Source organism: Oryctolagus cuniculus, chromosome 4 (assembly GCF_051225735.1).
Source record: "Oryctolagus cuniculus isolate XC-2025 breed Fujian yellow rabbit chromosome 4, ASM5122573v1, whole genome shotgun sequence".
Taxonomy (NCBI): Eukaryota; Metazoa; Chordata; class Mammalia; order Lagomorpha; family Leporidae; genus Oryctolagus; species Oryctolagus cuniculus.
In genome coordinates, this window is record NC_142870.1 from 9,563,678 (window position 1) to 9,590,113 (window position 26,436).

General features: G+C 46.0%; 1 protein-coding gene across 29 annotated transcripts in view; it reads left to right on the top strand.

The window, feature by feature from the left end:
* LOC149126897 (uncharacterized) overlaps positions 1–26,436 on the top strand; it is a 267,581-nt gene that overhangs the window by 66,472 nt on the left and 174,673 nt on the right. For 3 of the 29 annotated variants that reach the window (XR_016232256.1, XR_016232259.1, XR_016232275.1), the window contains one exon: positions 18,198–19,012. The exons of the other annotated variants lie outside the window; for them this stretch is intronic. The gene's annotated coding sequence lies outside the window, so the exon portion shown is untranslated. Of the gene's footprint in view, positions 1–18,197; positions 19,013–26,436 lie in introns of those variants that run through there. 29 annotated transcript variants of the gene reach the window in all.

A 26,436-nucleotide genomic window follows, 5' to 3' on the forward strand; every position in this document is an offset into this window, starting at 1 on the left:
ACAAGGAGGTTATCCTGAAAATGCAATGCTTAAGCAGCTCCCTTGCAGGAGTGACCCCAGAAAGCAGGATAAAAGCAATGGCTTGTTGTGACCAAAAATGTTTAGGAATCTGGTAGATAAGTTGAAATACAGCTAAGCCTTATTTTTTTTTCCTAATGAATTAAAGCAATTGGAAGACCAAGTAAATGATTTTTATAAAAGACTCCCTTGGACCAAGTGTCCAAGCAGGGCAACCTCTGGTTCCCCAGGTCTTCTTAAAGTACCCCATTACATCAAGGTGTGAGCTAGTGCTCTGTTCTCTTACCTGGAGCTGGGGGCCAACACAGCAAACCCTGGACACTCTCCTGGTGAGAAGGCTCTTGCAACTGGGAAGCCAGTTCACGCTGCTCCACGGCCATCCTGCCTGGACACACAGAAGTGTATCAGAAAGAAGGTAGCATGCCCTGTGGAAACGTCCAAGGACGACTCTCCCGGGTGGGCCTCAGAGCAGCGGCCTAGCCAGTGCTGTCCAGCAGCCAACGGCGCCTGCCTGTCTCATTTCCAAGCTGGCAATGGAGTGATAATTGCAGCATCCTATTTTGAACAACACTGCAGCAGAGCCTGATAAAGTTTGTAACTATTTAGATCGAAATCTGAGAACTCTAAACAATTTGTTTACAAAGAAAGCCCCAGATAGGTTTTAATGCACCTCATCAATCCTTTCTCCTTGACCACAAAGATGGCAAAGATGCAAGTCTTCAGGGGAATCAATTAGCCCCGGACAGGGCTGATTCCCTGCAGGGACCTCTTTGTAGGGCTTTCCTGGGCCCAGCAGTGATCAGCACTAAGGCTGAACAAGGCGGGGCATGGAAGCTTCACCTTGAGGGTGTGGAGGGAGAGCACCCCATAGGTCTGGTGGGTCAACATGGGAGCCGGGGTCCTTCAGCTTGGCTTTCTTAGCCTCTCTTGCCCTTGGCATCTGGAGCTTCAGGGGCCTGTTTTGTGCACCCTCCTGGGTGCCAGTAGCACCCCTACTCACCTCGCCACCCCCACTGTGACATCCACAGATGTCTCCAGATGTTGCCAGACACCCCCTGGAAAACAGGCAACATCCGAAGCCGTCTTTGGGGAACCACTGTCTCCGGCAATGACATTGCTGGGCATTTAGAGGTAGTTTTCCAGGGGTTAATTTTTTTTTTTCTGAGCCCAGATTGATATTTGGATATCATTGCCTTCTCTTCTCTCAGCCATTTCTGAGTGCTGGGCGATACGATTACATATTGGCTAATTCTTCCATCTTTAACCTGAAGCTTTCAAAGGAAACGGCTTTTATCTTCTCTGTTACATGGAGGGTGGGAAGGGTTTGAATATCTATTGCTTTGCATGCAAATTTTAATCCTGTAATCACCTTCCCCCCTGTTGTGTGTGTGTGTGGGGGGGGGGGTGGTGGCTGAGAATCCACCAGCCCTTCCAGTCTTGACCTAGGGCCCGGAAAGGTCACTTCCTTCCCTCCAGCCTCCAGGTCCAGGTTTCAATGAAAGACACCCTGCAGGACTTCCCAGTCCACATGCTCAACTGCCCTGCAAAGTCACAGCCTGAATGGATGTCCCCACTGGTTTGCAGTTTGTGTGACTCCACGTGGTTGAGTTACTACTTTGTCTTGGAAAAAGAGTTTGTGGGAGGCTTGTTGATGTGTCAGTTTTCTTTAGCCTTGGTGGAACTGTTAAAAAAAATTTAAAAAAGCACAGTGTCTTGACAAATTCAACAGCAGAACAAAACAGAAGTGTCCTGGGGTTGTGGGCAGCGCTCATTAAAAATCTCTCAGCCACGTGCAGTGGCTCCGGGAGCTCGGAGCTCAAAGGGTGACTGGGCTCAGCCCTGCTCTCTCGGGTCTGCCACTGCACAGGGCTGGTTTCCAAACTTCTCTTCCGGCGCGCGGGCTTTGCCTGTTGACTCTGCCCCTGGCCAACGCTGAGCCGTAAATTACACGGCTCCGGTTTGTTCTCGTCGTCGTCTAATCATTTCTCTGGGAAACACAGGGTCCAGCTGGGGCTTGCCCTTGACAGGATGTGTACACACACACGTCAGACCCCAGTCACCCCAACCACTCACCCCCACCTAAGCCTTCGACGTCACTACACAGGCGTGTTCCGACGTCAGGTCTCTAAAGAGGAGATTTCTAGCCGGCTGGGAGAATCAAAACAGGCAGATACAGACGGAAATGCAAAGAGCAGGCGTTGTGACTAAAGCTTTGTGGGCAGGACACGTGATGACGGCACGACTCCTGCCTGTGTGTGGGAATGATGGCCAGGACCGGGAAGAGTCACTTTCTCACCTCCATTGCTCTCAGATCAAGAAACTGATACTGCAAGGAGGGCAGCTGCCATTGGGACAAGAAACGCACTGCAACTCTGCCTCCCGAATTCTGCTCGTTACAGTTCATGCCTGTGCCCCACAGGGAGACTGCGTGTTCCTGCCCCAGGGCCCTGGCTTTGGCTGCTGCCTACCTCTGCAGTGATCTTTCCCCGGATACTGTCATCACACGGCTTCCCGTTTCTTCAGGTCTCTGTGCAGATTCCTCCCAGACAGCCCAGCTCACAGAGGCACCCCTGCCTGTCCCTTCTCTGCTCCTCTGTCTTCCTCATAGCACTCTGGCCTGGCATGGTACTTACTCGGCACACCAGGCACCAAAGCATCCGCCAAACCTAGACTATACACACACACACACACACACAACTGCACATATGCCTGGTATATGAATCAGGGTTCTCCAGGGAATATGAACCACTAGGGTGTGTGTGTGTGCATGTGCATAAATGTATACAGTCATACATAACAGAGTATTGATCAACAGTGACCCACATGAAGCGTGGCATTCCCATGAAACTGAATGCCGAGTGATGCTGTAGCCATCTTGGTCCGTGTAAGTACACTCTGATGTTTGCATCATGACAAAATTGCTTACAGATACTATTCTCTGAGTGAATCCCCCCCATTTTTTTAGAAGAGAGGGAGTGGGTGGTGAGATATCATGTGATTATGAAGACCAAGAAGTCCAAAACCTTGTGGGAGATCCAGCAGGCTACAACTGGCATATGGACGCAGCTGGCTAAATTCCAAAGCCATGGACCATAGGATTCTTTCTAGCTCATCAGGGGCCTTTTTCTATGAAGACATTCAACTGCTTGAGTGAGGCCCACCTGTGTTTAAGTAGGGTGATCTGCTCTACTCAAAGTTGTTTTTTTTGTTGTTTTTGTTTTTTTTTTTTTTTAAGATTTGATTTTTTTATTTGTTTCCGAGAGTTACAGAGAGGGAGAGTCAGAGAGATCTTCCATCTGTTGACTCACTACCTAGACGGCTGCAACGACCAGCCCTGGGCCAGGCTAAAGCCAGGAGATTCATCTCTCTCCCATGTGAGTGCAGGGTTCCAAGCACTTGGGCCGTCTTTTGCTTTATCCAGGCCATTAGCAGGGAGCTGGATCAGAAGTGGAGTAGCTGGGGCATATGAGTGCTGCCATTGCACACGGAGGCTCTCCTTGCTATGCAACAACACCAGCCCCAAAGTCTATTGATTTCAATGTTGATCTGATCACAAAACACTCACAGAAACATAATGAAAAACTTTTTTTTCCAAAGAAACCTTTTATTTAATGAGTACAAATTTCATAACTACAACTTTAGGAATATTGTAATTCTTCCCACCATACCCACCCTCCCACCCTGCCTCTTCCTCCCTCTCCCATGCCCAGTCCCATTCTCCATTAAGAATCATTTTCAATTAACTTCATACACAGAAAACCAACTCTATACTAAGTAAAGATTTCAACAATTTGCACACACACACAAAATATAAAAAACTGAGGACAAGTTTTACAGTTACTTCTCATAATACAACTCATTAAAGACAGAGGTTCTGCATAGGGAGTAAGTGCACAGTGACTCCTTTTGTTAATTTAACAATCAATACTCTTATTTGTGACATCAGGGATCACCTGAGGCTCTTGTCATGAGCTGCCAAGGCTATGGAAGCCTTTTGAGTCCACAGTCTCTGTCAATATTTAGACAGGGCCATTAGCAAAGTGGAAATCCTCTCCTCCCTTCAGAAAAAAGTACATCCTTCTTTGATGGCCCCTTCTTTCCTCTGGGGTCTCACTCATAGAGATCCTTCATGTAGGATATTTTGCCAGAGTGTCTTGGCCTTCCATGCCTGAAATGTTCTCATGGGCTTTTCAGCTAGACCGGAATGCCTTAAGGGCTGATTCTGAGGTCACAGGGGTATTTTGAGTGATTGTCATTCTGTGAGTCTGCTATGTGGACTGCTTCCCATGTTGAAACATTTTCTCCTTTTTAATTATATATATATTGTTATTACCATATACTTGGTCTTATTTATATGATCACTTTAACACTTAAGATGGCATTATTACCACCCAGCATAATGGGATTTGGAGTCCCATGACAAGTTTTTAGCTGTACCCTTAGAAGTAAGTCCACAGGAATATGTGCAGAACTATATAGCTTCTCCCTCTCTTATTCCCACTCTTATCTTTTACTGAGATCTATTTTCAATTGACTTCATACACATAGGATTAATTCTATATTATTATGGTATTAAGGGGAAAAAAACCTGATCATAAGTCAAGACAAGGGCTGTTCAAGTCATTGCTTCTCAAAGTGTCAATTTCACTTCTACAGATTTCCTTTTATGTGCTCTATCAGGTATCACAGATCAGGGAGAACATAGGCTATTTGTCCCTTTGGGACTGCCTTATTTCACTAAATATGATGTTTTCCAGATTCATCCATTTTTTTTGCCAGTGACCAGATGTCAATTTTCCCCACTGTGTAGTATTCCATAGAGTATGTATTCCGTAATTTCTTTATCCAGGTGTCAGTTGAGGAGCATTTAGATTGATTCCATGTCTTAGCTATTGTGAATTGAACTGCAATAAATATGGGGGTATAGATAACTCTTGTATTTGCTGATTTCATTTCCCTTGGGTAAATTCCCAGGAGTGAGATGGATCAGTCATATGGTAGGTCTATATTCGGATTTCTGAGGTTTCTCCATACTGTCTTCCATAGTGGTTTTACCAGTCTACAATCCCACCAGTAGTGTATTACAGTACCTTTTCCCCCACAACATTGCCAGCATTTGTTTTTTGTTGATTTCTGTATGAAAGCCATTCTAACTGGGGTGAAGTGAAACCTCATTGTGATTTTGATTTGCATTTCTCTGACAGCTAGTGATTCTGAACATTTTTTCATGTGTCTGTTAGCAATTTGGATTTCCTCTTTTGACAAATGTCTGTTTAAGTCCTTTGCCCATTTCTTAACTGGGTTGTTTGTTATGTTGTTGTAGAGTTTCTTGATCTGTTTATATATTCCAGTTATTAATCGTTTATCAGTTGCACAGTTTGCAAATAATTTCTCCCATTCTGTCAGTTGCCTCTTCACTGTGCTGAGTGTTTCTTTTGCAGTACAGAAGTTTCTCCATTTGATGTAATCCCATTTGTGAATTTTGGCTTTTATTATCTGTGCCTCTGGGATCTTTTCCAGGAACTCTTTGCCTGTGCCAATGTCGTGGAGGGTTTCCCCAGATATTCTCTAATAGTTTGATGGTTTCAGGTCATAGATTTAGGTCTTTAATCCATTTTGAATGGATTTTTGTGAAAGGTGTAAGGTAAGGATCTTGCTTCATACTTTGCATGTGGAAATCCAGTTTTCCCAGGACCATTTCTTGGAGACAGTGCTTATTCCAGGAATTGGTTTTAGCTCCTTCATTGAGTATAAGTTGGTTGTAGATACTTGGATTGATTTCTGGCATCTCTGTTCTGTTCCATTGGTCTATCCATCTGTTTTTGTACCAGTACCAGATGGTTTTGATTATAACTGCCTGGTAATATGTCTTAAAATCTGGTATTGTGATGTCTCTGGCTTTGTTTCTGTTGTATAAGATTGCTTTAGCTACTTGAGGTCTCCTGTGTTTCCAAATGAATTTCAGCATCATTTTTTTTCTAGATCTGAGAAAAATGCCTTTGGTATTTTGATTGGTATTGCATTGAACCTGTAAATCTCTTTCAGAAGAATGGACATCTTGATGATATTGATTCTTCCAATCCATGAACATGGAAGTTTTTTCCATTTTTTTGTATCTTCTATTTCTTCTTTTAATGTTTTGTAGTTCGCATTGTAGAGATCTTTGACATCCTTGGTTAAATTTATTCCAAGGTATTTGATTGTTTTTGTAGCTATTGTGAATGGGATTGATCTTAGAAATTTTCTCAGCCATGACACTGTGTGTAGCTGTTTAATTTTTGTGCATTGATTTTACATCCTGCTACTTTACCAAACTCTTCTACGAGTTCCAATAGTCTCTTGGTGTAGTCTTTTGGATCCCCTATATGTAGAATCATATCATCTGTAATTAGGGATAATTTGACTTCCTCTTTCTAATTTGAATCCCTTTGATTTCTTTTTCTTGCCTAATGGCTCTGGCTAAAACTTCCAGGACTATATTGAATAACAATGGTGAGAGTGGGCATCTTTGTCTAGTACTGGATCTCAGTGGGAATGCTTCCAGCTTTTCCCCATTCAGTAGGATGCTGACCATGGGTTTGTCATAAATTGCCTTGATTGTGTTGAGAAATGTTCCTTCTAAACCCAATTTGCTTAGAATTTTCATCTTGAAAGGGTGTTGTATTTTCTCAAGTGTGTTCTCCACATCGATTGAGATAATTGTATGGTTTTTGTTCTTCAGTTGTTAATATGATGTATCCTGTTGATTTGGGAACGTTGAACCATCCATGCATACCAGCAATAAATCCTACTTGGTCCAGGTGGATGATCTTTCTGATGTATTGTTGGATTCGATTGGCCAGAATTTTGTTGAGGATCATGTAAATCTTTTGACTGAATATCTGTGCACTGTAGCCCAGGCACGTCAACATATGACATTCGCCATTGCATATTTTCTTCTGGACATTCTGAAGGCTCCATCCCAGTCTCATTACTCAGATTCTCCTCTGCCAGGATTGTTGGATGCTCTCATGTAGGACTGCTAGATAAAACAAATGAAATATAGAACCTCTAGTTAAATTCTAATTTCACACAGGCAGCACTTCTTTTAGTGTAAGCATGGCATGCGAAATACTACGAAGAGATCACTCATGGGGGTTTTGCCATTGAAGTCTAGTGGTTGTCCTTTTATCTGGGCTAATGGGGCAGTGACTCTCAGCAAGGCCATTTTCTCTACTCTCCTTGTCCTCCAAAGATTTGAAGTTACAGAGATAATGACCCCCACGTCAGCATTTGCAGCATGGCCCCTTATTTAATCCAGTGCTGCAAAAGTAATCCTGATGTTTTTGACCCAACACAGCCTTGCCTGTGAGGTGGTGGGAGCCGCCATCCACTCTGTGACTCAGCTCTGTCACTTTAATCCGGTTTCCATCCGTTACTTCCACAGTATATCCTGAGACTGATGAGTACTCAGCATCTTCATTACCCAGCCTTACTCCTTCTTGGCATTCCTGGAGCATGCCACAACCTCCTAACAGATCTTTCTGCCTCCAGTCCTGCCCCTACAATCTGTTTTCTCCTGAGAAAGTCCAGACCATGTCATTCTGTTGAACAAAATTCTCCCAAGGCTGCTCATCGCAACGAACACCACTCCTGCCAAGTCTCTGTGCTGTCTCTCCCTGCTGTCATTCTCACCAGCTCCTTTATCTCGGGCTCGGCAACTTGTGCTGGATTTAGCTGTCTCCTCTGTTGCAGAAGCTCTTCCTTCAAATAAGGCTGTCCCTCCAGCCTCTGCTCACGTGCCATATTCCTCCCCAGACACCTTGGTCTTGGGCTTTGTTTCATCTCACTTTGTCATCTTCATGGCATCTGGAGTGCCAATGTATCTTGTACTGGAATGTAAGCTCTTCAAATTCTACACAGTTTACTCTTTTTTTCGTATTAATTAAATTATTTGCTTATTCGAAATAGAGACAGTCATCTCCTACCTGCTGGTTCACACTCCAAATGCCCACAACAGCCTGCAAGGGACAAGAGCTAAAACTGGAAGCTGGGAATTCAATCCAGGTCTTCCATGTGGATTGTACCCATTACTTGAGCCATTACCACTTCTTTCCAAGGTCTGCACTGGTAGAGCACTGGTATCAGGAGTGTAGCCATGAATCAACCTGAGGTATTCCGAAGTGAGACAGGCATGTCTTAACTGCTGGGCTAAATACTCATCACATGCATAAGTTTATTCATATATCCACTTTCAGTGCCTATCTCTTTAATTTCTGTTTTTCAATCACAAAATTACCAGAAAAAAGTTCAATAATGTTTTCAGAAATGAAGCATAATGGCATTCTAAAAGCCTGTACATAGGGACTTTCATTGATAAGAATGTCTCAGAGTCTGTAGGAGGGTATTTTAAAAAGTTCCTGAGAAAACAGGATAAAAAGATAAATTTGGGAGATGGTGTTGTGGCGTGATGGGTTAAACCTCTGCCTGCAATGCTAGCATCCCCTGTGGGTGAGGGTTCAAGTCCCTGGCTGCTCTACTTCCCATACAGCTCCCTGCTTATGACCTGGGAAGGTAGTGGAGGATGGCCTAAGGGCTTAAGTCTCTGCACCCACATAAAAGACCCAGATTAAACTCCTGGCTTCAGTCTGACCCAGCTCCGGCCTTTGTAGCCATTTGGGGGAGTGAACCTGTGGATGGAAGATCTCTATGTTTTCCTCTGTAATTCTCAGCCTTTCAAATAAATAAGTGTGGAAAAATAATTTATTTTGGTACAAAACATTTTGAAATCCATGTTTAATTTCTTCGTAATGCTCATTTTCTGTGAATATTTTGAAGACCTCTCATATATTTTAAGAATCTTGAAATGAGCCAGTTACAAATCTAGAAATCTGTTCTGAGGCGATCATCGGCAACAGGGACAAAGATCTCTCTCTCTCTCTCTCTCTCTCTCTCTCTAGCAGGAAGTTCTTTGCAGAGAAAATACCTAAGGAAACCAAAGGTGTAGCTCTAGGAAAATGCATACAAGTCACAGGGTACGTCTCTATGATGAGGCCTTGAGGAGATTTTACAAATGGCATCTTCCTTCTCTGGGTTCGCAGCAGTGCGTCATATACCTTCCTCCTGAAACACAAACAGATGTGCAAAGAACACTCGAAACTAGGACGATACGGGAACGTTTGCCAGATCTCAGGAGGAATATCAACACCCACGTGTGGAAGAGCAGGTCATGAAGTGCGGGGCTCTGCATGCTGTCACCTCCTGCAGCCTCTTAGAGCCTTGGGGCGGCAGAGGTGATGGTGCCAGCTTCTCCTCACTAACAGCTACTTTCTGAGATGTCCTGGACAGTTCTGTCACCCAGAGAGAGAAGAGAAACACACATATTTTTTTTTTTGACAGGCAGAGTGGACAGTGAGAGAGAGAGAGACAGAGAGAAAGGTCTTCCTTTGCCGTTGGTTCACCCTCCAATGGCTGCCACAGCCGGTGCGCTGCGGCCGGCGCACTGCGCTGATCCGAAGCCAGGAGCCAGGTGCTTCTCCTGGTCTCCCATGCAGGTGCAGGGCCCAAGCACTTGGGCCATCCTCCACTGCAATCCTGGGCCACAGCAGAGAGCTGGCCTGGAAGAGGGGCAACCAGAACAGAATCTGGCGCCCTGACTGGGACTAGAACCCGGTATGCCGGCGCCGCAAGGTGGAGGATTAGGCTACTGAGCTGCAGCGCCGGCTGAGAAACACACTTTCAATCACCTCTAGCGATGGGTGCTTCGCTTAGCTGTTCAGCTGTTCACTGGGACAAATCCACCCCATATCATCATGGCTGGGTGTGAGTCCCAGCTCTGCTTCCAATTCCAGCTTCCTGCTGATGCGCATTCCAGGAGGCAGCAGGTGATGGCTCAAGTACTCGGGTCTCTGTCACACGTGGGAGACCCAGACTAAGTTCTGGGCTCCTAGTTTTTTTTTTTTTTTTAAGATTTATTTATTTATTTGAAACTCAGAGTTACACAGAGAGAAGGAGAGGCAGAGAGAGGGAGAGAGGTCTTCCATCCATTCGTTCACTCCCCAGTTGGCTACCATGGCCGGAGATGCATGATCTGAAGCCAAGAGTAGCTTCTTCCAGGTCTCCCCAATGGATACAGGGGCCCAAGGTCTTGAGTCATCTTCTACTGCTTTCCCAGGCCATAGCAGAGAGCTAGATCAGAAGTGGAGTAACCAGGTCTTGAACCGGCGCCCATATGGGATGCTGGCACTGCAGGAGGTGGCTTTACCCACTACGCCTCAGTGCCGGCTCTGGGCTCCTAGTTTTGACCTGGTCCAACCCCGGCTGTTGCGTATATCTGGGAGTGAATCAGTGAATGAGAACTCTGTCTGCCTTTCAAATAAATAAGCACAAAATATAAGCATCTTGGGGATGCAGCCAGGCTAGCGCAGAGATGGGAAATGATGTGGAGCGAAGGGTGAGGCGGGATTGGAGAGAGAGCGTCTCAGAAGCTACCTGCTCTGCAGACTGTAATTCTCATGTGTTGTATCAGAGAGCGAATAATAACAACAATCAAGAGAACCAAAGTACTCGAGCATCAGCAATTTCAGAAGATCGGACCCTGGAGTAGGTAGAGTTTTCTTAATAAAATATAGCCAGAAGAAATAAGATGCCTGCTGGACCAGGTAGCTGTAGACATTCTGAAAAATGACCGATGAGACAGCCTGCATTAGTTTGCTAGGGCTGCCTTAAGGAAGTACCTCAGATGAGCAGCTTACAGAACACAAAAGTATTTATTGCCTTCCTGCTGAGGATACTCCAGAAATGTATGCACAACCTCTGGAGGCCAGAAGTCCGAGATAAAGGTCCAGCTGGCCCAGGCTCCATCTGAAAGCACTGGGGAAGGTGGGGTCCAGGATGTTCTCGTAGCTTCTAGAAGTTCCCAGGCAGCAATATTCAAATGGTGTTTGCAGGTCTGTGTTCAGACTTCCTCTTTGTGTACGGATACAAGGTCTATTGGATTAGGAGTCTGCCCTACTCCGTTATGATCTCATCTGAACCCCCATTTCTGCAGCCCTCTTTCCTAATAAGGTCATGATTTGGGGAATTAGGCTTCAGCCTAGGGATTTGAGGTGGACACAACTGAACATATACTATAGATATAAAGTAGATTAAAATCAAACCATTTACCACCAGGAAGAGAACTTCAGAAAGCATCTGTTTTGTGTTCTCAAAACAGCACAAAATAATGAGTTTGATAACATAAAAATATTGAAACGTGAGGTGAGAACATCAAAGACAGATGATAAGCAATAGTGGGTTGAATTGCGGATGAACATGAAAGGAGAGATAGAGAAAATGAATGCCATTTGGAAAGAAAGAAAACATTGCCGAGGTCGGTTAAAGCCCATGCTAGATAAGTCAGATGCAGCACCAGCATTATAGAAAGGAGTTGATAATGTACAATTCTGGACACATTTTTTAGACTGGCAAGTATAAAGAATCCAGAATAAAGAACATAACAAATACAAGGAAATGAAGTCTCTTCCTCTCTGTCCAGAAAGAGGCCCAAAGACATTAAAGAGATATTAATGGAAAATTATAGGTAGGTAGATGGATGGGGAAGATAGATGGTTAGATATGGGATAAAGAAAATATAAAACAATAGCGAGATGAATGGAGAGAGGAGAGAGCTATGGGTATGTAGGAGACATAGAGATGGATAGATATGAAGAATAAAAATCTTCTGTTTTTAAATTTTTAAATTATTTGACATCACCACCCCCCACAGAGAGAGAGAGAGAGATTGATTGATTGATTGATCTCCCATTCATTGGTTCCTTCCCCAAATGCCTGCAATGCCTGCAATGGGCCAGACCAGAGCAGGAGCCAGAAACTAAACCTGAGTCTTCCATGTGGGTGGCAGGGATACAGTCGATGACTTGAGCCATCACAGTGCACTGTGGGGAGCAACTCGGACTAGACTGTTACTGGAATTAAGACTTATTCTATGCATCTGCTCTCCCACAATATGGTGCTGAGAAGGGAGTAACAACTTCTACGCTGCTGCCTCTCGCCAACTTGAGTGATGACCTGCAGGAGCTGATCCTGCTCCTGATTGGAGGAGAGCAGCGTACTCGGCGTGTGGGTAGCAGAGTTGGGATTGGTGGAAGAGGACTATAAAGGAGGAGAGAGATAACATGCACCAGGAACACCTGAGGAACATCTGAGCAGCCCCCAAGAGGGCCGGCCGGCGGTGTGCCGCTCCCCCGCGGAAGTGGGGAAAGTGGCAGGGGGAACCGCCCTTCCACGGAGGTGGAAGGGTCGGTAGCCAACCCGGGAAGAACCAGCAGCAAATCGGGGAGGGCCGAGCAGACGAAAGAACAACGCAGGGTCCTGTGTGGTTCCTCCACGAAGACGGGGAGCGACAGTGCACATTAGCAGGAAGCTGCAAGTGAGGGAATCAGGACTCGAATCCATGCACTCCAACATGTGACTCAGGTATCCCAAGCTGTGTCTTGACTGCTGGGCCAAACTCCTCTGGAATGAAAAGTTTATGTATTTGCAATTAAAGGGGAGAGAAAATTGATTATTCTTTGAAGTAAAAATGATGGAATTACCCGAGCTAGTTTTATGAGCACTCTGTGTGGAGGGTACTTGGCTCAGCAGTTAAGTCCGTGCTTGGGACGGGTGCATCCCGTAATGGAGTACCTGGTGCCAGCCCTGGCTGCAGTGCTCTGGACCGGCTTCCTGCTGCTGCACACCCTGGGAAGCAGCACAGGTTGCCTCGAGCCCTTGTGTCCCTGCCACTCACATGGGAGCCTCTGATGGATTCTGAGCTCAGCGCTTCCGTCTCAGCCAGTCCTGGCTGTTGTGGGCATTTGGGGAATAAACCATAGATGAAGGATCTGTATCTTCCTGCCTGTAAGATGAACATTTTTATCTGCCACAGATATAGCTGGAGCTGCATTTGACTTCCTCGTGGACGTGGTGTATTTTCTGGAGCTCTCCTTTGTCTCCGACTGTGACTCCGTGAACCATGGGGTCAGGCCTGGGACTGGGATGAGGGATCAGAAGCTAGTTCAGCTGGATTTTTGATGCGGTCCCTACAGCACTTGCCACGTGGCTTCATTCAGACACGTTTTCACAAGTCCAGTCTTAGAATCCTCGCTGCCCTGGAAGCTGGCTTTTCCCACCGACCCTGCCTGACTTGGGCAATTATGAGTGTTCCTTTGGCCATGAAGCAAGAAAGAGGTTAGTTGGCTGGACTCCAGGCTGTGTGCATCACTGTATCACCACACACACACGCGCGCACGCACACACACACACACACACACAAACCACAAATATCCTTGCAACAGCAATCAGTTCTAGTGACCAGAGAAGGTCATTGTGATGAAATGATATGTAAAGAAAACAATTTGAAAAGAGTATACACAATATGGGCTTAACTGTTAAACACTGGGGCTTTTTATTTACATTTTAAAAATGAATAGAGAACAGGTTTAATGTAGTTCATAGATAGAATTCTAAGAATAATGACATTTGCCTTCCTTCCTTCCTTCCTGTTTTTATAACACATTTTAAATTCCCTTCATATTCAAAGGTTTAATGTTCCACTAAATAAGGAGTCCATGTTTTTAACAAAAGATTGAAAGTATATGTTAGAAGAAGTTTATTGGTCTTCCCTTTGAATTGTGGAAGCATAGATTTTTGTCTTTTTCCCCCCACTTTCCTGTATGTCTCCAGTTTTCTATCATGAGCCAGAGAAAGGAAGCCTATTATTTGCACCATGGGGTGGAGTGGGTGTGGCAGGGTAACAACAGCAGAGGGAATTATAGAGTGAAGTTGATCTTGCAAAGACAATTTCCCTAAATGAAGACAGATTTGTATTTTATACCCTCTGGGGGCCAAGCCCACCCACACCCCACGTCTATCACCGGCTGTCCCCCGAAGCCGGTATTATCAGTCTCACACTGCGACTGTGCAAACGGAATCTTGGGGCATGAGGCTTCCTGTGGCCACACATCTGGTACGCAGCAGAGTGGGAACCGTGCTATTATCTCCTCTCCGTCCGTCTCCTGGGGAGGGTAAAGAAACCACCGCCGGACTTCCCCAGTGGACGGAGAAGCAGCATGTGCTGCAGCCCTTTCGGCTCTTTTCCCGGGGGTCCCGTTCCGAGGCCTTGCTTCTGTGCATAGGAGGGGCTTAGGTTTTCCCTGCCTGGGAAAATGCACGGCACCTGCCTTCCACAGATGACAAAGCATGCTCCTGAGTGCCTTTCTCCTCTCTCTCCCTCTCCCTCTCTGTCTTCTCTCTCTCCCTCTCTCCCTCTGTCTCCCTCTCTGTCTTCTCTCTCTCTCCCTCTTTCCCTCTCTCCCTCTTCCTCTCTCTCCTCTCTCTCTCCCTCTGTCTCCCTCTCTCCCTCTCTCCCTCTGTCTCCCTCCATCTCCCTCTCTGTCTCCCTCTTTCCCTTCCTCTCCCTCTCTGTCTCCCTCTTTCCCTCCCTCTCCCCCTCTCTCTCTCCCTCTCTCTCGTGCTCTCTGTATGATTTGCCTCCTGCAGTCCTAAAGGCAGCTGGGCTGTGGATTTTTTCCTTCACTCATCCTGCAGCCCTCTCTTCTGGCTTCCTGAGGCTGATAAGCTGAAAGAGGAGAGGCAGGCACACGGCCTGGTTGATACGTACACCACTACCATCACATTCCCCGAAGCCATGTTCACTGGGGCCCAGCTTCCTGGAAGGACTGGGCTCTCGCCTGGCAGCCCTGTCCTGGGCCACGTCCCATTGCCCTGGGGTGGGACTGCTGGATACCACATTCTTCAGAGCCCAGGGTCTGTCATTCTCCTGGAGAACTGAGCTCATTGGACCTCAAAGGAATGTTAGAAGAAGTCTTACATCATGAGGAGCTCACGATTGCTTTTTCTATGACTTTCAAGTTCACTTTTATGCCATGAATGAACTGCTTCTTTCGCCTTATGCCTCTGTCCCTTTTGCATTTCCTGTCTTACCCAGGTGTGGTGGAAGACCAGGAACCTGTCTACACTTGCCAGGGGTAGCAGCATTTAGACTCTATCTGATTCATATCCAAGTGTTCCTTTTGCCTGAAATCATCAGGTAATTGAGGGCAGAGGTATTTTAAGGTTTGCATTCAGTTTGTCATCAATGATCTAAGAAAATGGCTTCATTTTCTAAGTTTGCTCAGGTAGAGAGTTTCAAATAGAACAACTTGATGTTGGGGTGGGTGGTGAATGCAAGTATTTTAATGAATAAGAAAACTAAATTGACTGTTTTGTGAAAGGGAGCAACCAAACCATGGACAAGGCTGAGTGGAGCTGGTCCAAGGACAAGTTGTAGGAGTGTGGTGAGACTTCTGGACGTCTGAGGTCACCAAAGAGAAGTACCTTGCCCCTGACATACAATGGCGTCTGCTCGGATGTCAGGAGAAAGGCAATGCTGGTTTGAAATCTGGCCGCCTCTGTGTGTATCCTTGTGGAGTACCAGGGAGTTTCTTACGCGTTGTCTCATCAGTTCTCCCAACATCTCTAGGCAGTGGGAACTGTTCTCTCCATTGTATCTGTAAGAGGCTGGCGTTCAGCAACACTCACTGGCCTTGCCACTGCTCCACAGCTACAAGGTGGAAGAAACTGCATTGGAGCTCAGGGCTGAATATGTCCCCGAATCATGGCCTTTCTGAGCTGTTACTCTGCCTTTTGAGTCTGTGGCTGAGGTTAGACAAAGTTTGGCCCCAGGATCTACTCAGGTGTCCCTGGGCTCCTGTTCCTCCAGTCCTTTGCTTCTACTTTAATGCCTCCAGCCTTTACACATGTCCCTTCTTGACTCCCTGACCCTGCATTTGCTCTTTGAGACTTGGCAGAGTGTCTGTGGAGTGCAGTGCTGGGGACAGCATTTCTGTGCTAGGCATGTTTTGACTTTTCAAGGAAGGTTTAAGAAAATGCACCCGTGTGGCATGCAAGCACACACACGTGCATCTCATGCATCATTCCGACTTCCTGCTAGGTCTCAGCCAGGACCTCTTGACCTATTTCTAGAAGGACAGACAAGGTTTGGTTACCAGTGACTTCTGAAATATTGGCCGGAGGAGGAAGTTGGGTGTGATGCAAGTGCAAGGGGAAATAATGGGAAAATTGGATCTGTGCAACTATTTACAAAGTCATCAACTTTGCTGTGTGCTGTAATTCACACAGAGCCCTCTCAAAATAGCTCTTGTGATTTCTGTTGCTATCCAGGGCACACATGCTTCAGTGTCCAAGAGCTTGAAGGGTTGAGTTTGAGCAATGGATTCTTGGTTTTCATGCTAGGAGAAATCTTACCAACCATGGAGGCAAGTTACTTCCCTCATTTGAATTTTGAAAGTCCATACCAGGTGGGAGAGCAGCTGAGGCTTGAATAACTCCCAAAGCAGGTCTTCATTACCTTCTGAGTCAACCAGCTTCCTCTCTGATGGCTTCCTGCCTCACTGTTAACTTCTCTCCGGGCATCCACCATCCTTCCATCCATCCTTCCACCTATCCATTTTCTCGAAGCTGTGGGTTCTTCTCCTTAGCAAATGAGTCAGGTGACCTCAAGGCTGACCTGTCCAGCTGCACCGGCTATGCCCTACACAACTCCAGGGGGCACCCTTCACCTATGCTTTGAAGATTCTGGTCTGTGGTTGGGGTTGTGCAATGTCATGGCCCTGGATTGTTACAATGACCTTTGTGTTGCCTTCTGACTCTCAAATGTAGTGTCTGTCTCCAGGTGGAGGTGCCCTCTGCAGATAGTTCAATTAGCACTGAAGAGCTATTACGGTCCCTGCATGAACTAGGCTGCCTGTGTGGTTAGAGCAGGCCATTCCTTATTATTCACACACCATGAGCTTAATCTCAGTCCAGCTCACCCATGCAAGTTAGATTTTCACCCTGAAAGATAAATCTTGTTTGGCTAACTATTGTTGAATGGAGAAGCGGTGAGACTGTGATGTTTAAGCTTCCCTCTGAGAATCTGTTGCATTTCAAAATGGGATTATATTCTTTGAAAGTTTTGAAGTCTCGATTTTACAGCATTGTAAATATTAAAAATGTCCCTTTTTTATAATTGAAGGATGTGGGAAAAGATTTGTATTGGCAAATCCTTGCCCTCTGGCCAATTTGTATTTATTTATTTTTTTAAGTGTTTAAGCAGTAGGTGGAGAAAGAGAGACCTTTCATTTGCTGGTTCATGCCCCCAAGGAGGTGGGGATTCGATCCGTGTCTCCCCCATGGACGGCAGGAGCCCAACTACTTGAGCCATTACTGGGCTGCCTCCCAGGGGATGCATTTGCTGGAATCAGAAGCAGAGCTGAGACTTGAACCTGGACCCTCTGATGTGGGATGTGGGTGGGTGTCCCAAACAACATCTTAACCTCTGTTGCAAATGCCTGCCCCAAGCTCTTACCTTTTTTCATGAATGGAAGTTTGCTCAGAATGAATTGGCACACATACAGTTAACACTTCTTCAGATAATATATATACTTTGATAACAACACTATTGCAGCCTTTATGTAAAATACTATATAATTACCTCTTAATTGAATATTGACTTTCCCCTGGGAAATCTAGATTATTCAAGATTTGCCATAAGCTGAAAATTATGGATTCCTGAGGAAGGCGATTGTTGCTAGCAGTACAATAATTTGGCCTTTTGGTGGTTGGTGAGAACAAGGCTTTCTCTGCCCAGTTGTGTTGCAGTGAAGTGGCATTTAAACTAAATACTTGGGCCCTGCAATGATGGATTGGCCCAGAAGAAAGAGAGTTCCTGGTTTATGCTCGGGGCATCATGCTTCCCACAAGACGAGGTCTTTATTAACTAAGGAGTTGTACCCACTTCCATTTTATTATTAAATGTTTGCAGGAAGTTTTTTGCCAAAAAAAATCAAAAGAAAATGGAGGCAGAATTATACTGGGAAGGCTTCAGCACCCCCTGCACAGACACGAATGTTTGTATCCGAGATGGGTAGGGAGATAGGAAGAGCTATCATTCCTCCCACTCCCCAGGTCTTATTTGAAAGATCGCTTCCCTGCTGATATTTTAGGAGGTCCAAGGGCAAGTCCAAGTTCTTAGCCCTTGAATTACAAACCTTGTCTGGGAGCCATAATGAGAGTGTGTGTGTTGGGGGGGGGGGGGAGAAGAGAGAGGGAGAGAGAGAGGGAGAGAGATTCACTCACCTTTCTTTTCAATCACTTAGAGACATATTTTACTTCATTGGCAAGAGAATTCCAGGCTCTGCAGTGTTATGAATGGCAGTGTTGAACTGTTCGCACAGAAGAATCCAAGGTGTTTCCTGTAGCCCTCCTCTCCAGGGACACCTGGGCTTAATAAATGAATCAAAACCAAGTGTGGGCTGCAACGGAAGCACGTCTGGGTGGCATCTCCTTGGATTCACCGGGACATACCGATGTCAGAACAGCAAGGGCATCCAAAAGTGATCTCTGAAAATACAACTCTGGTTCGTTATTTTCTAGCCAAAGCTGGTGAACCAAGGGAATAGTGATTTGGGGACACTCTGAAATTACAGTTATTACTAGTGTGGGCAAATGCTGCCAACCATAAGATGGAAAATTGGATGAAGTCGTGGCTCAGGTCCTTAGGAAGGTGCCTCTTCCCTCCATGCTCCCTGCATGCAAGTGTTACTGTGGTTATCTCCTCATCCCTCATACTGGTTTTCCCTTTACAAGCCCAGTGACAAGCCATGGGACATCAATTGGCATGAAATCAAATAAGAAGCATCACTAGGAACCTCTGCTTTAGTTGGGACCAGTCCAGCATCCTAAGAAAGCAAGAATCTGCCAAGTTTCTCTCTCCTGGAATTCAGACGTTTAATCAATGACACTTACTATGCCAAGATTCTAAAAATAAAGCAGCTCTCCAAGTGCTAACCCTGTCTTTGGGTCTGTAAAGAAATTCAAAAGCTTCAGTTGATGATCAAATTAGAAAAAAAAAACACAACTGATTGGAGTAGAAAATAATTGCATACATGTGTGTGTGGGGGTGTGGCAACCATGAGTACAACAAGGTATGAACAATAGGCATAATGGAAAAGAAAATAAAAATAAAAAAAATTTCTACAAATTTACATTACTGATTATTACGGAAGTCTATCTTAGGTAAAATTTCCAGTTTGAAACTTACCAAGAACCACTGGTTTTCCTATACTTTGTACCCGCACGGTTTAAACTATCATGATACATTACATGTGTATGTACATGCATGAAAGCTTTGACACGGCAGTGTTGCTTCTTGTATACCAACATCTGCATGTTATTTAACATAAAAGTCGTAGCAAACAGTGATACACAGGATGTTCTTCCAGAAATGCAAAACATCATAATGTCTTCCATTCGAAAGCTAGTCATTAGCATCATTTACTGTTAGTGGGCAATGGTGATAATGTGCCTGTATTCTGTGCTCAATGGGCACAAATACACAGGGACTTTGCTTATAGAACACTGAATCTGGGTAGACTTGGCAGACTTTGTCACAATTGCTTGGCTTGTAAGACAGTCTTATTAGGGTGTATTGGATAGCATGTTTTATTAGGATGTGCATTTATGAAAACAGAGAAGGGCCAATGCAGTCCAGCAATGCACACACGATGCTGCTTCCAGGAGACCCAGGAAATAGCCTGCAGCCAGCTGGCCCCTGAGGAACGCAGGGCCATCTGATGCACCACAGTCTCCCAGGGCCTGCAGGACCGCGGGCGAAGGGGCTCAGCGGGGCACAGCACCAGTGCACCTTGCAGGTCCCTCAGACCCAAGCGCCCTGGCCTCCAGAGCAGGCAGTGCAGCTGGCCTTGGAACTGCACGTCTGTCTTTCCAGGACTGAGATTAAATAATAGCAGGAGGTACTGATGCATAATTCATGACGTTCTTTGTAATGGAATCTGGAGCACTTCTGAAAGCCACTCTCTTCTCCAGTACTTGCTCCAGGCACAAAAGAACAGAAAAGGGAGAAAAAAATAATAATAAAAGGTGGAGGAGCCAAGGTGGTAGAGATAGGGGCTGCCTGGCTGCCTGGCTCACTGGCAGCTGCAGACTGTGCCTGGCCCACCAGGAACGCCGCCGTGGCTTGTCACAGGTGTGGAGCTGGGGTTTACGTTCAGGGGACTCTTTCCAGGTAACAAAAGGGGAAGAGCAGCTTTTAACTCCTCTAGGAAGGACATCTCTCTTCCTGGTAGCTGTTGACTGACAAAGCAGAGCTATAGGACATTCCAGTTTGTCACCAGCTCACGAGGAGCACTTGGGGGGATTCCTCTGTGAAAGAGGCAACAGCTGAAGCACACGGTCCCTGCGTTCTGTCTCCAAGGAGTGTGCTCTGCCCGCCGTGACCCTTGCAAAGCAGCTTTGCGTGTGCGACATCAATGCATGCTCTTTGCAAGGAGCCTGTCGTAGACTGAAAACCCTGTTTTACCCAGCTCCCCATGAACAAGTGGAGAGCACCGGGAGCCCAGTCCCGTTGCCTGCTGAGGTTTTGTAATGTGTCTGCAAAGGGACTTGCAGCTCCCTGGGAGTGAACTAAGAGGGACAGAAGATGCGTGGGAAGTTTGTGTTGGAAGAGGCTTGTCTAGCCCGGTAGTGATTAAAAGATGATAAATTGTGTTTTGTCTGAGTGCCCCACGTGGTTTTTACTGTTATTCCTGTTGAAGTTTGGCTGCTGATGGTGCAAGTGGGAGGCAGTGATGTTTCTAAGATTCGAGGCAAGAGGCCCCCACTCTGAGAGTGTTGCCCAGCCCTGCTCACTCAGCAATGGATGCGTGCTGTCCTGTTAGCCTGGGATGCTTTATGGAATGAGTTTTTCAGGAGCTGCCTATGGTTGAATTTCAGGCTTTTGGCAATGACAACGATGGCGGTTGCGGCTGGCTCCATGTGCGGTGATGACTCACAGATGTGGGTTCAGGTTCCCCTGGTACCTGCGTGTCAACCAAGACACAGAGAAAAGCATTTGTGTTGGGTCCAGAGAACTGGACAGCCCACATGCCTCTCTGAATAGGCACTGGGGGAGTCAGATTTATGTACAGGTATCTCTCTGGTTCAGAGGCTGTCAGCTGTGCTGGGGGCGTCCTGGCCATGACCACAGTTTGTCTGGGAGGATGACACCAGCAATGTCTGGTCTGGAGTGCAGGGGAGACAAACAGGAAACCCCCGCCCTTCACATGCTAGCTGCAAATTCCAAATAGCTCCCACTCCCGAGGTAGTTCTCCCTTTCTTTTCCCATCCCTCCTTCTGGCTTTATTGTTGTGGGTAGAAGACCAGGGTGGGTTGGATGAACTCTCAAACATTGTGATTCCAAAACAGGAGGCAAAACGGTAGTGTTGCATCTGGATGATTTTTTACAAAGCTAAAGGCAGTGTCACCATGAGACATGACAGTAGTGCTCCTTGGTATAAAGTTTACCCAAGTGAGCAGAAAACTAATGACCCAATGGAAGCCTCCTTGCAGATGATCAGAGCAGCCTATGTATAGTTAACTAAAACTTGAAAGCAGGCAATGTTCCCTTTAGTAGGTGAATGGATAAACAAATTGCACTATAGCCATACAATTGAATATCTTTCTTCAATAAAAGCGAGTGAGCTACAAAGCCTCAAAAAGACAAGGGGGAGCCATGGATGCATGTTTCTGAGTGAAAGAAGCCATTTGAAAAACTACGGAATCTGATTCCAACTTCCTGACACTATGGAAAAGGAAGACTACAAAAAAGACAGTAACAGGATCAGAGTGGAGAAGGAGAGGGGACAAACGAAGCATGAGGGCTGTTTAGATCCATGAAATTATTCTGCATTATACTCTAATGGGGACATATGACCTCATGCCCAACCCTTAGGGATGTACAACACAAAGAATGAGCCCTGAAGTCAACTATGCACTTCATTACTGGTCCCATTGTAACACCCAGAGCTCAAGAATAAAAGACGTTAGAAATAGAAACTGGAGACCAGGGAGGGTCTTTCTCCTCCATTTTCCTGTAAACCAGAAAACACTCTAAAAATTTATTCATTTAAAGAAAAAATTTTGAGAGGTGGGAAGTCATTAGAATCAGTGATGTTTTGAATGGGGTCAAGGCAAAGTGTTTTGGGGGCTCCAGGATGTGAGTGTGGGCATGGCACCAATTTTGCACAATCCAGATTTCTGAGGTCGCATTGCTTCTGTTTTTTTTTTTTTTTTTCGTATTTGACAGAGTTAGAGAGAGAGAGAGACAAAGGTCTTCCTTTTCCGTTGGTTCACCCCCAAAATGTCCACTATGGCTGGTGCGCTGCGCCAATCTGAAGCCAGGAGCCAGGTACTTCCTCCTGGTCTCCCACATGTGTGCAGGCACCCAATCACCTGGGCCATCCTCTACTGTCCTCCCGGGCCACAGCAGAGAGCTGGACTGGAAGAGGAGCAGCCGGGACTAGAACCCGGTGCCCATATGGGATGCTGGCACTGCAGGCAGAGGATTAGCCAAGTGAGCCACGGAGCCGGTCCCCATCATTGCTTCTGGATAAAGAATCTTTAGAATGCATTGGCGAAATTCCACTCCAATGAAGAATTAAATGGCTGCTATTATGTTTTGGGTTCCATTCCCACTGCCTTTCCCTTTTTGGTTTTGCTCTCACTTGCAGAGTCATCCTGGGTGAGAAAATAAAGAATATTTCTGAGCTAACACTTTCCTATCCTTTTTATTTATAGATGTATAATAAATTATAGCTATTATACTAATTTGTAATAAACATTTATATTTTGCTGTATTATCATGAATATTGGAGGGCTTCAGGTAGTAGGAAAAACAAAGAAATTTACCCTGGGACTCTGTTGAATTTTTCGGTTCTAATTGAGAAGTCTGAAATCATCCATGGAAAACCCATTATCACGTTACAAGGTAATACAAGCCCTCTGGCGAATGTGCAGTGTAGGCTAACTGTGCTATGCTGGGGAAGATCAGGTTCATTCATAGTTCTTGAGGAGTAGGTATCAATGCCTCCTTTGGCGAAATAGTCACACTTGGGTCTTGTCTTCGTGGAGCTTAAATTTTTCTAGACATGGTAAAAGTCCAATTACAGGTAATTCTACATAGGTGAACTCAGGATGTTAAGCTTGGTTGCTTACTGCCTGCCTCTATCTGGCTCTGAGATTCGTACCCTCCCTAGGGGCCCCTGACATAATGAAGTAAGAAAGAGAGGCCAGGTGAGTGTCTTGGAAAGGGAATGGCAATTGAATGGTATCATAAGGAGTTAGAAGACTTCATAACAAAAGAAGAACGTAAAATATCTGTGCTGCAGTTTGCAGGGTGGTTTGTCCCCAAGCATTCAGGTGTTGATGGTTTGGTCCTCAGTGTGGTAAGGCTGGAGGCCGTGGGGCCTTTGGTGGGGCTTAGTAGGATATGGTTAGGTACCATAAGGCATGCACTCAGAAGAGTTAGCACAGCTGTGTGGGATCCTAGGATGTTTCTCGCTCCTGTGTTGTCATGTGCTCTCTCCCTCTCATGTGCTTCTGCTGCTGTGGTGCCCTTGGCCATGAGGACCTCAGCAGAGCTGAGTTGACGCCAGCTCAATGCTCTTGAACCTCCAGAATTGTGAGCCAAATAAACCTCTTTTCTTTACAAAATGCATAGCCTCTGGTATTTTATTATAGTAAAAAAAAATCAGGGTCATACCATCTGATTAACAATTTTTATATTGGCCATATGTTACAGTGGTAGTATTTTGAATATATTTGATAAAGAATATGTTGTTAAATTAATTCCAGCTCTTTCTCCTATTTAAATATGGTATTTTAATTTTCTTGGGCTGTCATGTAAAAATACCACAGCCTTGGTGGTTTGAACAAGAGAAAATAATTTTATGGCCCAGCGCCGCGGCTCAACAGGCTAATCCTCCACCTTGTGGCACAGGCACACCGGGTTCTAGTCCTGGTCGGGGCGCCGGATTCTGTCCCGGTTGCCCCTCTTCCAGGTCAGCTCTCTGCTGTGGCCAGGGAGTGCAGTGGAGGATGGCCCAAGTGCTTGGGCCCTGCACCCACATGGGAGACCAGGATAAGTACCTGGCTCCTGCCTTCGGATCAGCAAGGTGCGCCGGCCACAGCGCACCGGCTGCGGCAGCCATTGGAGGGTGAACCAATGGCAAAGGAAGACCTTTCTCTCTGTCTCTCTCTCTGTCCACTCTGGTTTTTTTCTTTTTTTTTTGACAGACAGACAAACCAAAAAAACAAAATAATAATTTTATATCCTGGAAGCCCAAGTCAAGGTGTCTGCAGTCCCACCTCTGAGGTCCAGACAAGACAGTGGGGAGGAGACAGACAGGGGCAACGGATGGCTGTCCAGGACCTCGCAGTGGGCTTTGGAGGTTTGAGGGTTTCTCTTTTCCCGTGACCATGCGAGCCTGCACTATTCCCTGGTCTCCACCTGAGGTCCCCACTCTCCCTGCCTGCAGAGCATCTGTGCTCGTCATTCTGGCCCTTCATTAGTGGGCCTGGGGCTGTGCTGACTCAGCCTCAGCCCTGCCGCTTCCTTCTTGTGGAACAGGGCCCTCATCTGCACTTGCCTCTTCTCATTTCACAAATGGTGAGGCTCGATGATCTGAGGTCTACAAGTGCTTGGCAACTCTTTTATTATTATTAATTCAAAAGATGGGTACAGGGAGAGAGGGGTGGGGAGAAAGAGAGAGAGAAAGAATCTCCCATTCATTTGTTCACTCTCCAAATGCCTGCAGTAACTGGGGCTAGTCCAGGCTGCAGCCATGAGTTGGGAACTCAATCCAGGTCTCCCATGTGGGTGTCAGATACTCAACCACTTGATCCATCGCAGCTGCCTCCCCGGATGCACATTAGCAGAAAGCTGGAGTTGGGAGTGGAGCTGGGACTGAAACTGAGACACTGTGATATGGGATGTGGGCACCCCAAGCAGTGTCTAAATCGCTAATATTTTTTGGTAACAGGGCTGGGGAGGGGAAGGCTGGTGAGCTCTGGAGAGACAGTGCAGCCTAAGTAACTCAGTGCACACAAATAACCTCACCGCAGCTAATCATGCCCTGGAAACACAAATATCCCAGGAGTCTGCCATTCCTTGCTCTAGATCTTGTGCTCCAGTAGCATAACCAGGGTCTTCCACTGCCACCATTCCACACCCACCCTGGAGACAGCAGAACAGGACTGGAATTCCCACACACCGTGTGGAAAAGGCATCTGTCTTACAGGTTACAGGGAAAGGGACCACACCGGTGATTCATGGGTGGCCCTGCTGTGGGTACCTATGGAGTTGCTCTGCCAAGCAGAGGTGGCAGGAGACCTTATACCTGGAGCAGAGAGTAGGGTGCATGTCTGTCAGTTTCCCAGGGCTACTGTAACAAATTACTACAAGCAGCATGGCTTACAACAACGGAAATGTACTCTCTACAGTTGTGGGAGCTACAATCATGCAGTCCAGGTATCGGGAGGGCCACATCCCCTCAGGGGTCTCTAGGGAGAGGATCCTGCCCTGCCTCTTCCTTGGATAGTTGTTGCTCTGTTCCAGCCTCTGCCTTTTGTGACGCTTTGCCTGGGACTCCTCTACATCTCTCTACCCAAATTTCTCTCCCTTTCCATTGCAAGTCTCTCATCTTTGGATTTAGGGCTCACCTTGGGCAGAACCACATTATAACTTTATTTCATCTGCAGAGGTCCTGTTTCCAAAAGAGGATATATTTATATGTACCAAGGGAGTAAGATTTGAGCGTTATCTTTTAAGGGGACATAATTCAACCCAGTAAAGCCATGAAAAACAAGAACGGGGGTTAGGTAAGACGTTCTGGAGATTCTAAAGCTTGGCTAATGATGCTGTGTGTTGCTTTGCATACAGTAGGTGTGGGGAGCAAGGCACGCATGGAAAAGCCTGAGATTACACCTTTCCTTGAATCCTGACCCCGTAGCAGAATGTAGGGCAGGATGTTACTGCATCTGTCCAGCAGACAGAGGAATGGCCTGCCAAGGGGAGTGCAAATGGTAGATCCGTGGTGGAATCAACAACCTGGTTGTTGATAGATATGTGGGAAATAAGAAAGGAGAACAAAGTTGGATATGTGTGCCTCGAATTTGAGCAGGAAACATAGATTGTATGACAGTATGCAGAAGAAAAAAACTACATCTTTCTCATGGCTTACTGTTTCATGGTTTTCATTTTACATGGGGAGGTAAAGGGGATATGTGGGTGCTGAACATTTCATTTTACTTTAAAAGTATCTAACAAATAGAAATAGATGGGAGAAATTTGGATTAGGAAGATTCAATATTGAAAAATATCAGCAACAACATAAATATAGAAATATTTCCTTGGGAATCTCTGTAATTACATAGAATGGAGGAACTCGTTCCATGATTTCATCTTAAATTTATCCATTAATGATTCCAATTAATATTAAGTATAGGGGCTGGCTGTCGCTCCCCCTCTTCATGGAGGAACGACACTAAACCCTGCGCTGT